The sequence below is a fragment of the Ctenocephalides felis genome, unplaced genomic scaffold (genome assembly GCF_003426905.1).
Source record: "Ctenocephalides felis isolate EL2017-DRISC unplaced genomic scaffold, ASM342690v1 CF-g0.4_SCAFFOLD_03572, whole genome shotgun sequence".
NCBI classification, from domain to species: domain Eukaryota; kingdom Metazoa; phylum Arthropoda; class Insecta; order Siphonaptera; family Pulicidae; genus Ctenocephalides; species Ctenocephalides felis.
In genome coordinates this window covers 44,053,257-44,068,642 of record NW_020539726.1, presented here as the reverse complement: position 1 = coordinate 44,068,642, position 15,386 = coordinate 44,053,257, and the positions used below count along the sequence as shown (strand labels likewise).

The 15,386-nt window shown below is 27.8% G+C and overlaps 1 long non-coding RNA gene across 1 annotated transcript in view; it reads left to right on the top strand.

Annotated features, from left to right (window-relative positions):
- Positions 1-227: 227 nt before the first annotated feature.
- Positions 228-15,386, top strand: part of LOC113387998 — a 79,784-nt gene continuing 64,625 nt past the window's right edge. Inside the window, exon 1 of the long non-coding RNA XR_003368179.1 lies at positions 228-310. This is a non-coding gene — a long non-coding RNA (uncharacterized LOC113387998). The remainder of the gene's footprint in view (positions 311-15,386) is intronic.

The following is a 15,386-nucleotide window of genomic DNA, read 5'->3' as shown; positions in this document are numbered from 1 at the left end:
TACTTCACATCTATTCATTATTATTATAGATTTCTAATCATTAACCATTATTTCAATTTTGTTTATTTATCAATTTATTCTCAAAATTTACCCAATAGTTCTATATTAATTAAATTTAATTATTATATATTTGTTTAATGTTTTAATTTGTTTATTTCAATTTGTCTCTTTAATGGACATCAACTAAAACTAGTGGTTTATAATTTTTTTATTAATTTGTTCATTTCAGATTTCGCCTTGGCCACAAATGATTCCTCCGGAGTTATTAAAATACCTCGGTAACCAGTTTCAACACTTCTTCTGTATATTGGTAAGTGCTTTAGATTAAACTTATTTAGCATTCTGATACATTTATAATACGAATATATAAATATATACATATATACATATATATATATATATATACATATATATATATATATATATATATATATATATTTAAATGTATAACTGTATAGTATTGATACAACTCAATTTATGGACCATCGAAAATTTAATGTCTTTATTTTAAAATTCCGTTCGGAATATTTAGATCAATTTAAATTGACGACATTATTTAATATATATATATATATATATATATATATATATATATATATATATAATTTAAATAATCAAAGACTTTTTAAGAAACTCTAACATTTGACATACAATCTTACGTAATCTTCAGAAAAATTAGCATGGACTATAATAAATAATTTAACCCATTTATAAAAATAATTTAACCCATTTTTTACATATAAAATCCAAAGTTAGGTAATGTAGAAGTCACTTTATTAAAAGTAAAATACGTTTCGAGTCCTGATTCGAATCATCTTTAGTGCAGTACTAAAAAATAAACAATATAAAATGACATATATATCATTCAATTTATGTTTGCTTTTTTTCCTTGCACTTTTTTTGTTCTAACTGATTTTTAATAAATTTTCTGTTTTTAAAGTCTTTTTTTCATACTAGTTGTTTTTATAACTATATGCATTATATTCAGCGATTGTTTTGTTATTTGTTTTAGAGTTTTATTTAAAATATTTGTGTGTATTGCACTAAAAATGAATCAAATTCGAACGTATGGTATTTTAATTGAATTTTGTATTTGGAAACTTTTTATTATTTATTTTTTATTTTTTATACACATTGTATATAAATTACAAATGTTGGAATTAAATTACAAATATGCATCAGAACATTAACAACAAATTAGATAATAACTTAAAAATTACAAAAATATATTATTTTTATTAGTTTCCTTCGCAAATTAGAACATGGTTTGCTTGTCATTATATCATATTTAAAAAAAAAAAATTGTAGTTTTAATTTGGAAATACTAGTTTAGTTTCATACGAAATAAAATTATAAAATTAACATCAAATAAGATTCAACACAAAAATTTCAAAACTAATATATTAAATCAGAAATTGGTTTGCTTGTCAGTAGTATCCTATTATATCATATTTAAGAAAAAACTATTTTTGATTTGAAAATACTAGTTTAGGTTCGTCCAAATGAAAATTATAAGAAAGCTATAACAACTATAATTATAACTTGAAATTTTTACAAATATCATATGTCTTATTATTTTTATCAGTTTCTTTAGAAAATCTGAACTTGGTCAGTAGAGGTCTATTATTTTTATTTAAAAAAAAATGTTTTTATTTTTAGTATAAATTTATTTTTGGAGCATTTATTTATAAGACTTGCTTTGATCGTTATTAGTTTTTTTTTAATTTTATTGTAAGTAGAGTTTTTTCATTTTTCTCATGTACCTGGAGAATCAGATTGCTCGTCAGTAGAGTCTTTTTTTTCTTTTCATGTTCCTAGAGAATTAGGTTGCTCGTCAGTAGAGTCTTTTTATTCTTATTATGTTCCTAGAAAATCATGTTGTTCGTCAGCAAAGTTTTTTCATTTTTCTCTTGTACCAAGAAAATCAGGTTGCTCGTTAGTAGAGTTCTTTTATTCTTCCTAAAAGTTTCTAGAGAATCAACTTGCTCGTCAGTAGAGTCCTTTTTTTCTTTTCATGTTCCTAGAAAATCATGTTCCTCGTCAGTAGAATTTTTTCATGCTTCCTTTGTTCTAGGAAAATCAGGTTGCTTGTCAGTAGAGTCCTTTTGTTCATCTTATATTCCTGGAGTAGTCTTTTAAGTCTTATCTTGTACTAAAAAAATAAGGTTGCTCGTCAGTAGAGTTCTTTGTTTAATGAAGTTTGTTTTGTCATAGACTATCCTCGACCCATATACATTTATATATATATATATATATATATATATATATAATATGAAATAATTTATTCACGTTCAATTTAAATAAATAAGTATGAAATGCCAAACGTATCATTAAAGCATGATTGGATGAATATGTAATATAATATAATATGAACCACCCATCTGCGGGCATCTGCTACATTATAATATATATATATATATATATATATATATATATATATATATATATATATATTCACCCATTTATCTATATATACCATACATGCTTTAATATTATATTAAGACATTAATATAACTTAGACGTCAAGTTTGAAACTGAGGAATTTTAGTTGCAACCAACAATGCGTATAAAGATAGACGAGGATACCAGTATATAAATGTATATATATATATATATATACAATGTATATATATATATATATATATATATACATGTATATATGTATGTATATGTTGTGGCGTTTGTATGAAGTGTGTATAATGTGTAATAGGGGAAGTTTGTTTGTAATTCATTAGTGAAAGGGCGACTAAACGTGTTCATTAATTGCTATACATATACATGTATATATATATGTATGTGTATATGTGTATATTTGTATATATACATATATATAGTGGAGACCACCAACAATTTTAAAATCTATATCACCTCTTAGTAATTTAAACGACTTCTAAATATCTATATATAGATATGAGTTTAGTATATTGTTACCCTAATTTACTTATTTTTCATGTAACTATATTTTTATATAATTACTTATATTAACTAAACTTTTTGATATAATAATTTATAAATAAAAACATATAAAACTTTGAATATATAATTTGAAAAATTCTAAATTTAATTGAAAATATTTTAGATTTTTAATGTGAATTTTTTAAGTAACTAAATCCACAAACATTGATATGTTCCTGAGTTTTTAATATAAATTATTAAATATCTAAATGTGATTGTATTTAAATTTAATCTAAATGCAATCATGGATTTGTTCTCGAATATTGAAATATTTAAGTTAAGTGACGAAAATTTTGGATTTTTATATATGAAATTATTATTACCTATATAAAATTTTAATTGATTTATTATTATCCATATAAATTTTCAATTTGATCTAAATTTTTAAATTTTAGTGATGTTAGAATTTTAGGTATATAAATATATAAATGTGAATTTATTTAAATTTTGCAACACAACGTCTAAATATAGTTAATTTTTTAAGCATCAATTTCAATTTGTAGATGTCTAACTAATAGTATAAATATCTCTTTTTTTCTTTGCAAGATCAATGCAAATCAATTTCTAAAATTTCAAATGTTTGAATGTTTAATATCTACGTAAAAACATCTACGTTTTTAGTATATGCAAAAAAAATACATATCTACATATTTGTACATTTAAATATCTGAATTTTACAATATAAATACACGTGCATTTTAATTTATCGTCTATTCTAAAATTAAAATATCTATGTATCTACATTTTAGTATATTTAAATATCTAAATTTTACAAGAAGAATATACATGGCTTTTAAAATATCGACTATTCAAAATTAAAATATCTAATTAATTATCTACATTTTTATATATTTGATCTAAATTTTACAAAATACAAGATGTACATGGATTTCAAAATATCAACTTTTCTAAATTAAAATATCTAAATATCTACAATGTTGTTTATTTAAATATTTAAATGCATATACAAATCTAAATTTTCTGGTTGTCATACATTCTTCAAACATATTGAAGTATGAAAAAATCTAAAATTTTTGGCTTGTAAGAATATAAATTTTTGAATTTTTAAATACATATAAACATAGTTTGAATAATTTAAAATTTTAAATTTCTGAGTACTTAAATGTTTGAATAGTTAAATTTAAATATAAACATTAAAAATTTCTAAATGTCAATCAATTAGAAAGGCGAAATTCGTGCAGCTACTATGATTATTATAAAATTACTATCCTTTTAATATTAATTATGAATAAGCTTGACAAGAGCCTGAAATAATATCTATCATTATTGATTACGGCTTGCTTATGAATAAATAAAAAAAATAAATAAATAAAAAATTCTTAATTATTAGATATGTGATTAGATAGAAAATTATTAAATATCAGATCAGATTTTTGGATTTCTAAAATCCTGAATGCAAAATTATCTAAATTTCAATCAATCTCTAATATTAGGCCAGTTCATGACCTGTCTTCTATTAAAAGTCTTCATATTAAAAAAAACTTATTATTTTTTATCAACTAATGCAATTATGAGTGTGTCTTAAAGTCTAACCAGTCGCTCTGATCTCCCCTATATGTGCGTATGTGTGTATATTTATGTGTGTGACAATTTCTTAACGCTGCCGCCTTTGTCTTTATTAGGGACAATAAAACGACAAAGCATCTTTCGACAACTTTGTCATGATAAATGTCACCGGGGGAGAAGTTTCAAATTTAATTGCAATCATTAAACTTAATAGAAATGAGCAGACTCATTTTGCATCGGGCCGAAGATATGTCAATGAGAGCCACTTACCACTAATTTAAATTGAATAAAGAAAATACTGACTTAAAAACATCACAAATAGACAAATAGGGTTAACACTTACGGGACGGCACCGATTTCAATACAATCTACTGTACCGGCCGTAAACTTGATTTCGTTGTGTATGTTATGCAATCTTCTATATATATAAAAATAAGTCGGGTTTTTCTTCCTGACGAAATAACTCCAGAACACACGAACCAATTTCGACAATTTTGCATTCGTTGGAAAGGTCTCACGCTCCGCAAGGTTTATAGCCAAAAATTTGCATCGTGCCCGATACGCACCGTAATTAAAAATTCGAGTAATGACATTAGTGAGAATTATAAGAATTATGCTTGGTTAAGTCAACGAGCAATTCTTGCCGCAAAGAATAATGATGTACACGCACTGAATTTCATCATTCAATCAAATGATGGCGATTTGGTGACATACCAATGATTCCGATTGGTCTTCCGTTTGACTTCAAACGATTGCAATTTCCAGTTCGCCTTGCGTTTGCAATAACAAGTCTCAAGGCCAATCGCTTAGTGTTTGTGGGATAAATTTCAAATAGATTATTTAAAAAATTATTGTTTTTCACATGGGCAGTTATACGTTGCCTGTTCAAGAGTTGGGAAACCATCCGTTTTGTTTGTGTTAGACCAAAAAACAAAAAATGTGGTTTACCATAGAGCACTTCAATGAAACGGATAATTTGCGGATTCACTTTCATTTACTTAGAGAAGTTTAACTAAAAAACACTTCATTTTTGTAATCGAAATAAATTCATTACTGTTGTGTAATAAAATCAAATTTTTCCTTTTCAAATATAAAACAAACAAAACATTTCTTCATCTTTCTCACGAAATCATCTGGTATCGAAACGGAGTTCGTCGGGTTTGCTAGTTTGTTTGATAAAAATTTGTGGTCATTGAAGGACATACATGTATAATATTAATTTATTTTTTATCATTTTGTAAATAGTGGTGACGTTCAAAACAATTTCCAAAATGCATAGCTGGTTGATTTTGACATGTTTTACAATAAAATGTTGTTCGACGCCTTTCTCCTAGTGCTTTCTGTCAAAACAGACAATACAATCCCTTTTTCTTTTTCTCGCATTTAGAATATGCCACTGATTAGTCAGGGTTTGTTTTTTCTATTATATTGTCCAATAATTCATTTGTATAATATAAAGTAAAATATTCTATTGGATGTGTTATATTGATTGGTATTTGTAGTCGGGGTGTTTGTTGATGAATGTCAAACTCGATTATTGAAGCAGAATCGGCACATTTGGTAATGTCTTTCCACTCTTCAATTTGTCGAACTTCTTCTTCTTTTTGTTGGTTGGATAATATCATCACATTCATCACTTTCTTCTGTGCGAATGGTAATTTCGTAAAATTTGTCTGTATGAATGTCTATTTGAAACTCATTTTCACTACTGCTTAATTCACAAAATTTACCAGTCGTTTTGCCATATTTAAAAGCGCTTGGTCATTTTTAATATTAAAAAAAAACTATATAGCAAAGAAAAAGGCTAAAAATACTACTAAAATAACTTAAAATTATTTTCAAAATACAATACTGTTTATCACTGCTATATGTAATTTATTCAACTTTTTGATGCAAACTGAGTCATTGATTATAAAATAGCCTGCGCCTCACAAAGTATGTTTGTCCACTCAGGTGGACAGCCGTCCTCAAAGAGTTAAAAAAGTCTATATTGTGTTGTAAAGTAATAATAATATATATACACGTGTTTGTGTGTGTGTGTATGTTTGTTTAGTGCTATATATAGTTCGGTATACGGTGGTCCCCTTAGAGAGTCAATTAATTAGAAGTTAGTTGTTTGACAATGGATACGTGTTTGCGAACATCATCTGCCTATCTATATTACAAACATCATCATATACACACATTTATATATATATATATATATATATATATATATATATATAATATCTATCCCCATACCCCCGTTATAACGCCAATTTAGGAAGCGTTTTAAAGTAAACAAGAACGTTTATGAGATATTCACGATTAAACCCAAATGTCTGTGAAATGAGACGATCAAAGTCAAAGATGGAATTTAATATGTCGTGTTTCTGATTTGCCAAATATATTAATCTGCCTTAATTATAATCAGTATTTGTTTAATTATAAGAGCCTAATATGGTATTTTATTCTGCAAGTTCTGGCACTAAGAAGTTGTAAATGTCAGTCATATATGTTACATGAAAAAAGAGTTTTTCCATGAATTTTGGCAAAAAAAATAATAACGGAATAGTATATTCTACCGATCCAGAATTTTTTATCAAATCAAGATTTCTACTGAGACGTAACCTTAAAATCTAATGACATTCGGGGACATGCTACTTATACGCATACAACGAGAGATCTCTATTCACATACGCGACGACTAATCACAATCGGCCCGTATTGAAATGATATCATCGAGAGCAAATGACGAATCATTCGACTCGACCGTAACGCACTTCCGTTGCATTTGTACGGATTTACACTCTAGTCGCGCCTAAAGAAGTTTTACTTCTAAAAACATTTCTTCTAGACCTGGTAGGAGTTTTTTTTACCAAAAACTGGAACCGTTTGTATCTTATTCATTATCAAGAAAAGAGTGCGCGTAAGGTTCACACGCGATTGAAGTTAAACTTATTTGCTACTGTACAAGATGGCATTTAAGTAAAAATAAATACATCATATAACAATTTTGAATAATGTTTATTATAGTAATATGGTAACACTTGTAATGCACACATTTATTAGTGTCAATTATTATACACATTTATATAATGATGAATTATAAATTGTATATTAATAAAAGCAATAAAAATATGTATAATATTTAAAAATAATAATGCAATTAAAGTCATACTTCAAATATGACATGATCGGTTTCTCATTGTAATTAGCATTTAGAAATAAACCTTCATTAGAGAAATGAAATAATTGCTGATTATTATATTCTCTAATATTCGTTTACACAGTGGATTATGTTAAACAACGCCTAAACAAATATTGTTTTTGCAACTTCACTCATCATGTAATAATTGTGTTTGAAGAACTTCATGTAATTGAAATTAACATACATTTATTGACTGCTTGTATTTTTTTACTTTTTCGCTGGCAACATTATCTCATTCTTTGAACAGCTGTAATATCTGTCTTGCCTAAAAAATATTTTCTATTTTAATATTATAACTTCAAAGATTTATAGAAACTAGAAACAATATAGACAATATGATCAATAAACTTGCGTTTAGTACACGGCACAAATGCTTAATTTGTTTTATTATTTTCAAGGAACATGGTGAAGTATTCTTCTGATTCGGACATTTTTCATTAAATCAACATTTGTACTACTATGTAACTTTAAAATGTTTATTTATCTATGCCGATTTCTTGTTGATATCGGAACGCATACAACGACAGATCTGTATTCACATACGCGACGACTAATCACAATCGACCCGTATAGAAATGATATCATCGAAAGCGAATGACGAACCATTGGCACTCGACTCGGCCGTAACGCACTTCCGTTGCATTTGTACGGATTTACACCCTAGTCGCGCCTAAAGAAGTTTTACTTCATTTCTTATAGACCTTGTAGGAGTTTTTTTTTACCAAAAACTAGAATCGTTTGCATCTTGATCGTCATCAAAAAAGGGGCCGTTCAAGTATTACGTAAGCACTATAGGGGAGCGGGGGGGGGGGTTGTTGATTTGCTTATGTTGGGTTGACATGGGGGGCAGGGGAGTCTGGATGATGATTACGTCATAGGTAGTATTTTTATTTTTTTACATTAATTGCAAAATGTTTACGTAAGCATGGGGGTAGGGGGTAAGAGCTTTGCTTACTTTTGCTGACAAGGGGGATGGGGGGATAAATAATTGTAATAAATCTGCTTACGTAATACTTGAACAATCTTAAAGAGTGCAGTGTGTTCGTATATGAAAAATAATTATAATTATTCACATACTAATTAAATCCAGGTCCACCTTAATCTCATCATCGCCGCCAGCCCTTTCCCCTGGCTTATTATCATCAGCCTATCGGCCGTTCCCCGTCCGTGACGTTTCGGCGACTCCGCTATCGGCTTCATCAGTGCGTCCGTTTCATTAGCGACACCTCGGCCAGGTGTCGGCTCTGTATATATTGTGTGTAATGTGTCCTTTTCGACTGACAGCTTTATTTTCGGACCATCGACATTGTCTTTCTATCTTTACGACTTCTCCTCTTCAGTGTTCTCGAGTGTGAAATAATGGGCCGTCATTAATTATGATATAAAACGATAAATGTATACACATGTATAAATATATATATATGTACATATATATTCATATGTATGTTAATATTTTATAATATTTTTTATGTTGAAATATGTGAGTCAGTCTTCGGGACAATACATCAAATACAAATTATAAAAATCTTTATTATTTTTATACATTGGGACATATAATCTCATGTCATCTTCAAAGGATTACAAATTACAAATTAAAAGAAACAGAACATAAACTAACTAAACAATGAAAAAGATGTATGCAAGCACCTAATAATAATAATAATTGTACAATTGTGTTGTTTAAATATAAATATAAATATAAATAAATATAACCATAGTTTGATTCAGATTTTTCTAGAGCATAATGTTGATTTAATTGTGACCTGTTTCACCAACATAAATATCATTGCAATGCTTACAGACGCTCTTTAAGAAATCTTTAAATAATCCCTTTTATAACAATGTTTAAGGGTTAAGATCTGCACTTGTTGGCAATTTCAGAACTAAAAATAAGGTGCTGACAGTATTATCAATATTAGTTAATTAGAAACTTTACAATCTCCTTTATTATATATTAGTGCCATTTTTAACTTCCCGTAGGGTAACTCATTGTAATGGGCCGAAAATCGGAATTGAAAATTTTTACATTTCTCGACGTTTTGAAGGTTTCTGAACGTTTTGGCATACCTCAGAAAAAATGGATGTGTGTGTGTGTGTATGTATGGATACAAATTTCCAGTCACGTTTTCGGGCGCACGGATCAACCTATTTGAATGGTTCAAAAACATTCGATTCCTGTTGATAGGGAGATCAGCTGATTAGTTTTTGGCGAAGGCAGGTCCAGCAAATACGGAGATAAAGGGAAAAGAGTGCAGAAAACAGAAATCGAGTTTTTTAAGAGAACAGAGCATCAGATTTGAATCATCTGAAAAATATTCAATTAGTAATGATTGGGAGAAGATTGGGTTTATTAGTTTTTGGTAAAGGCAGACCCGGTCATTTCGAAGATACGAAGCTAAATGTGTAAACAATGGCAGTTTTTAAGAGAATTAAGCGTCTAATTAAAATGATTCAAAGAACTTTCTGCTTGTCTAAACAAAATAATTGATTTTGGAAAAAAAAAATTTCTTTCAACTTTTTTTTTCAAAAAAAAATAATTTTTGTATATCGAAATAATTCAGATTTTATTTATAATTCTGACTATATTCTAATATACTTTAAACAAATAATTTCAACTTTGCAATAAGTTCATATAATTCTTATAAATATTAGAAAATGTTACAATATTAATAATAATCTATTTGAAAACATTCAGTATTCCTCGATCATTTCGTTACGGTACGGGAAGTTCCAGCAATTTGCCTTAAAGCACGATGCCATACACCACTAGTTTTCTTTTTTTTATCATCAGACACTTATTTTATATTCTTTCAGTTATTTTATATTCCGTTCCTTTCAATATGCAGTCTACTGTATATGACATAAGATAATATGTCCAACGTATAAAAATAATATTTTTTTTATAAATTTCTACAAATTTTTATTTGATGTATCGCCCAAAAGATTTTGACTTATGTATGTTATAGATATGGAAAAACTCCTTCAAGGCCTATCTTTTTTTAAAAAAAACTTTTATAATGGATATGACTTTAAGTCATCATCAGTTTATTTTATCATTTTGGAGAGCAACTATAAAATACATAAGGAGCAATAATTAAAAGCATAAACACTATTTAACGATTGTAACAGTAGCATCATAGTAATTTTTGTTTATAAACGTTGGTATACAAAATCCCGACATGAAGTTGTTTAGAAAGAAATTCAAGTTTGCATAATAATAACAAAAGTTACTAATAAAAATCAATAATTGTCCTTTATTTGAGTGTTGTACACACACATATGTATATATATACATATATATATTATATATATATATATATATATATATATATTACGTGGGTCTTACATACGTTCATATATTCATCTTTGCATTCTTACACGTTTTTCAGAATATTAATATTTGAAGTGAATAACTTTGGAATTTTCACCATATTACATATTTATTGTTTATATATATACATTATATATATATATATATATATATATTTATATATATATGAATATACAGATATATTTAAAAATATATACGTTATATTTAAAAATAGATTAATAAACATCTGTCTAATAATTGGTTGACTAGTAATACAGTTTGAAAGAACATAATTTCTCCAGTGCTTATATATATATATATATATATATATATATATATATATATATAATTTCTTTTATTACCATTTAATCTTTCTCCTAAAGTACTCAATAGGCAGAGTTAAGAAACCATTTTTCAAACATTATATTATTATATTTAACTAAATTTGTGACAATAATAATTAATATCAGGTTTTTTCAGATGGTGAAAATATTTATTATTTTCTTTATTTTAACCAGTTGTTCATTTTAATTATTATTAGTCGGATTATACAAATCGGACGTTCCGTTATCTCAAATCTTAAATACCATTTTTGCACTTTTTGCCCCGTAGCTCCAAAACGGCTAGACCTATCTTTGCCAAAAAATAATCAGCACGTCTCCTTATCAGTAAAAATCGAATTTTGAATTATTCAAATCGGTTGATCCGTGTGACACACACACACACATACATGAATTTTTTCTATGGTATGCCAAAATGTTCAGAAACCTCTGAAACATAAAAATATACAAAAAAATGCATTTTTGTTTTTTTTGCGATTACTATAACTTATCCTACGGGAAGTTAATCATACTTATTTAGGAGTATATCATACTTATGTTCTATTTGTGGCTAAGCAACGTTTGCCGGGTCAGCTAGTATATATATATATATATATATATATATATAATTATACCTAATATCTTTATGTATATATATATATATATATATATACACACATAAAGAGAGAGTCTCCCGTAGCAATATCGTATGTGAGTCACGTACAACGTAGGTGTCTACTAACTAACTAACTATATTGTTAACTAACTAACTTTAGCTATATCCTTCACTTAATTACGACACATATATAATAAGACTCCGGCAGAAGACCGTGGGGGCCCCCATGAACCGACTCTCGAAATCACACACGAGGGACATCCACCTCGCAAAACTCGGAAACTTTGAATACCGGAAAAATTGTTAATAATAATAAATTGATATACTATTAAATTAATAAACAAAAATAATAATTACTATCCCTCAATTTTTTTAATCCCACATGCAAATTAAAAACGAATTAATCTCCCAAACACTCGACTTTGACAGGCCTAAAACCCTCCCAGCAGACTATATTCACGTCTATTATTAAATTAATATTAGGCTATGTTCAGGTTGTTACCAACATAGGTATGATGTACCCCTATCTAGAGCCAACTTCATACCGTATAATATAAAATATATATAAATATAAATGTATCGTATGTACATAATTAAATGTATACATTTTGTTCGTTATGTGATTACCGGAGTCGTCGTCGTCGGACATTGTAATTATATCATTTCCAAAACACGGCATATGCGGGCACTGGAATTTAGGGGAAACCGGGGGGATAAAGGACAGGTGGTAATATATATTTAGTCACATAGGCCTGGTGTAACTGACTGTTATAGTTGGTAAAATTTTGCAAGTTGACAGTACTGTTTTAGGTACAATCTGTGAAGATCAGAGGTATGGATTCTAAGAAAAACCGAGAAAACTACTGTTTGAGAGTCATAGAATCAAAATTTGAAAATATGAACAATGAGTATTAGTCTGAAATATTGTTATAATCATTAGTTTCTGTTAATGGCATATATTGCTAGTACAATTATTATGATTATTACAATAAAAGCAGAAGTTTGGGAAGTAAAATTGAACTATATACAAGAGAGAAATAAAGTAATTTTGTTTTACTTTTTTAACAGTGAGAAGACGTCATTTAATCACGTGATCAATTTTTTTAAAGATTTTTGAACCCTCTCTCTCCGTGATAATTTTCAAAATTATCCCCCCCCCTCTCACCCAAATTGCCTGTATTTTTAGTTACGAGAAAAAATTGTTTAATTTAATAAAAAAAATCAGGTAAAAAATAAATACACGTAACGTGATTTACGTCATCGTGATTTTTTGTCAAATGGACGCCTTCTGATCAAAATTACGTGTTCTATAAGCTGTGTTAGTAATTTTTTTGAGATGGCAACCCAGCGGTCTACTACAGTACGTATCACGATGTATGACCGCAATGTACTTCTAAATTACTGAACCGATTTTAAATTTGATTTAATGAACGTATGCGTTTTTGTCCAACTTAGGTTATAGGCAATATAAAAAATTTCAATTCATCGATGAAATGTTACAAAATTAGTAAATTCAATCAATTTTGACATATATTTCAAGAAAAAATACTGCAAAATGATAGTTGTTAATGAACGGGGAGGTCGAGATAAATTTATTTATGATTTGCATTTGATTTGATGATTAAAGTTTGTTCAAAATATTGAAAATCATAATTTGTAGTCGAAAAAAAACATTAGGCATAAATCAGGAACAAAAAATCTATCATTTTAAAATCAAATACTTTTAGCCAATTAGAAAAAAAGGAAAGCTATCAAAAATATTATAACCCACAAATTATAGATAAAAATTGCATCAGTCATAAATAAAAGAAAAAAATCTCACAGTTCTAAAAATAAAATATTTCTGGCCAATTCGACAAGAAACAGATATGTTCTAAAAAATTTGTCAGTTTCAAAAATCAAAAATTTTGGCCAATTCGAGAAAAACACAGTTCAGAATATATGGGTAACCACATTTCATAGTCCTAAAATTTCATTAGTCATAAACCAGGAAAATAATCAGACAATTCTAAAAATCTAATATTATTGAAAAATTGGGAAAGAAACAAAGCTTCTAAAAGCTATTATAAACTACAACATCTGGAGCAAAAATCTGAGAATTCTAAAAATCCAATGTTTTGGCACAATTTATGATCGAAAATTTACATTTATCATACACCAAGAGAAAAAATCAGACGATTTAAAAATCTAATATTTTTTAAAATTGAAAAAGAAACAAAACTTCCAAAACATATTAAAAACCACAATTTGTAATCAGAAAATTAGTTTTGTTATAAGTCAGGAAAAATATTGACATCTAATATTTTTGGAAAATTATGAACCACAATTTACAGTCGAAAAATTACATTAGTTATAAATCAGGAAGAAATCTGAGAGTTCTAAAAAACAATATTTTTGCCCAATTTGAAAAAAACACATATTCTAATGTTTAATGTTGATTCATATAGAAAAAAATTGAAATAAAATTTATATTTGAAATAATAAATTATTAATAAAAATGTCATCTGGGTTTGATACTCATAAATAGAAAACAAAAATTGAATGGTCGCAAGATATTAAAACTTCATTATTTTTATTATTATTATGTATTATTAAAGTGTTCATCATGGCGCACACTGCTCATGAGTTCAAGCTCCGGCTCATGAGTTCAAGCCCCTGTTTTAAATAACTTGACACCGTGCAGCAGCGATGTCAATTTGCACATGAAAACATAGATCAAAAATATGTTTTCAATTGAAAATACATTTCACAACACACTGTTTATCCCTGAATCGCGTTGAAGTTTGAGTACTGCCCCAGGACAGTACTACCCATGTATTATTTTTATTACAAGTGTCCTCGATTGTCCTTCTATCCCCTATTTCATTACGAGTGTGCATATGTCTTTGTTCTTGGTTGATTCTGTTCTGTGTAGTTTAGTGTGTATGGTCTATGAGCCATATCATTTCGGGCTCCGAAAAAACCAAAACTAGTTTTCATCAAACAGAAAGACACCTGTCTTTGTTTGATAAGAGAGGCGGCGGCGGGCGGATATAAAAAAAAAAGTTCCAACGGGAAAAAGACAGGGGTGAGGAACGGTTTGGGAAAGGATAAGGAATAAAAAAATATGAGTACAAGTGTCTCAGGACTGAACGTCGAACCCACACACACATACACACATACACACACATACGTCCATTTTTCCTAAAGTATGCCAAAATGTTCAGAAACCTCTGAAACGTAAAGATTATAAAATTTCATTCTCGATTTTTTGCGATTTCTATAACTTACCCTGCGGGAAGTTAATAAATACATTATATAACAATTTTAAATAATCAGTAATGTGGTAGCACCCCGTGATGCACATAGTTATTATTGTCAACCATTATACACATTTATATAATGATAAATTATTGATTATATATTTATAATGCATTAAAATATGTATAATGTTAAAAACAATAATGTAATTAAAGCCATGCTTCAAAT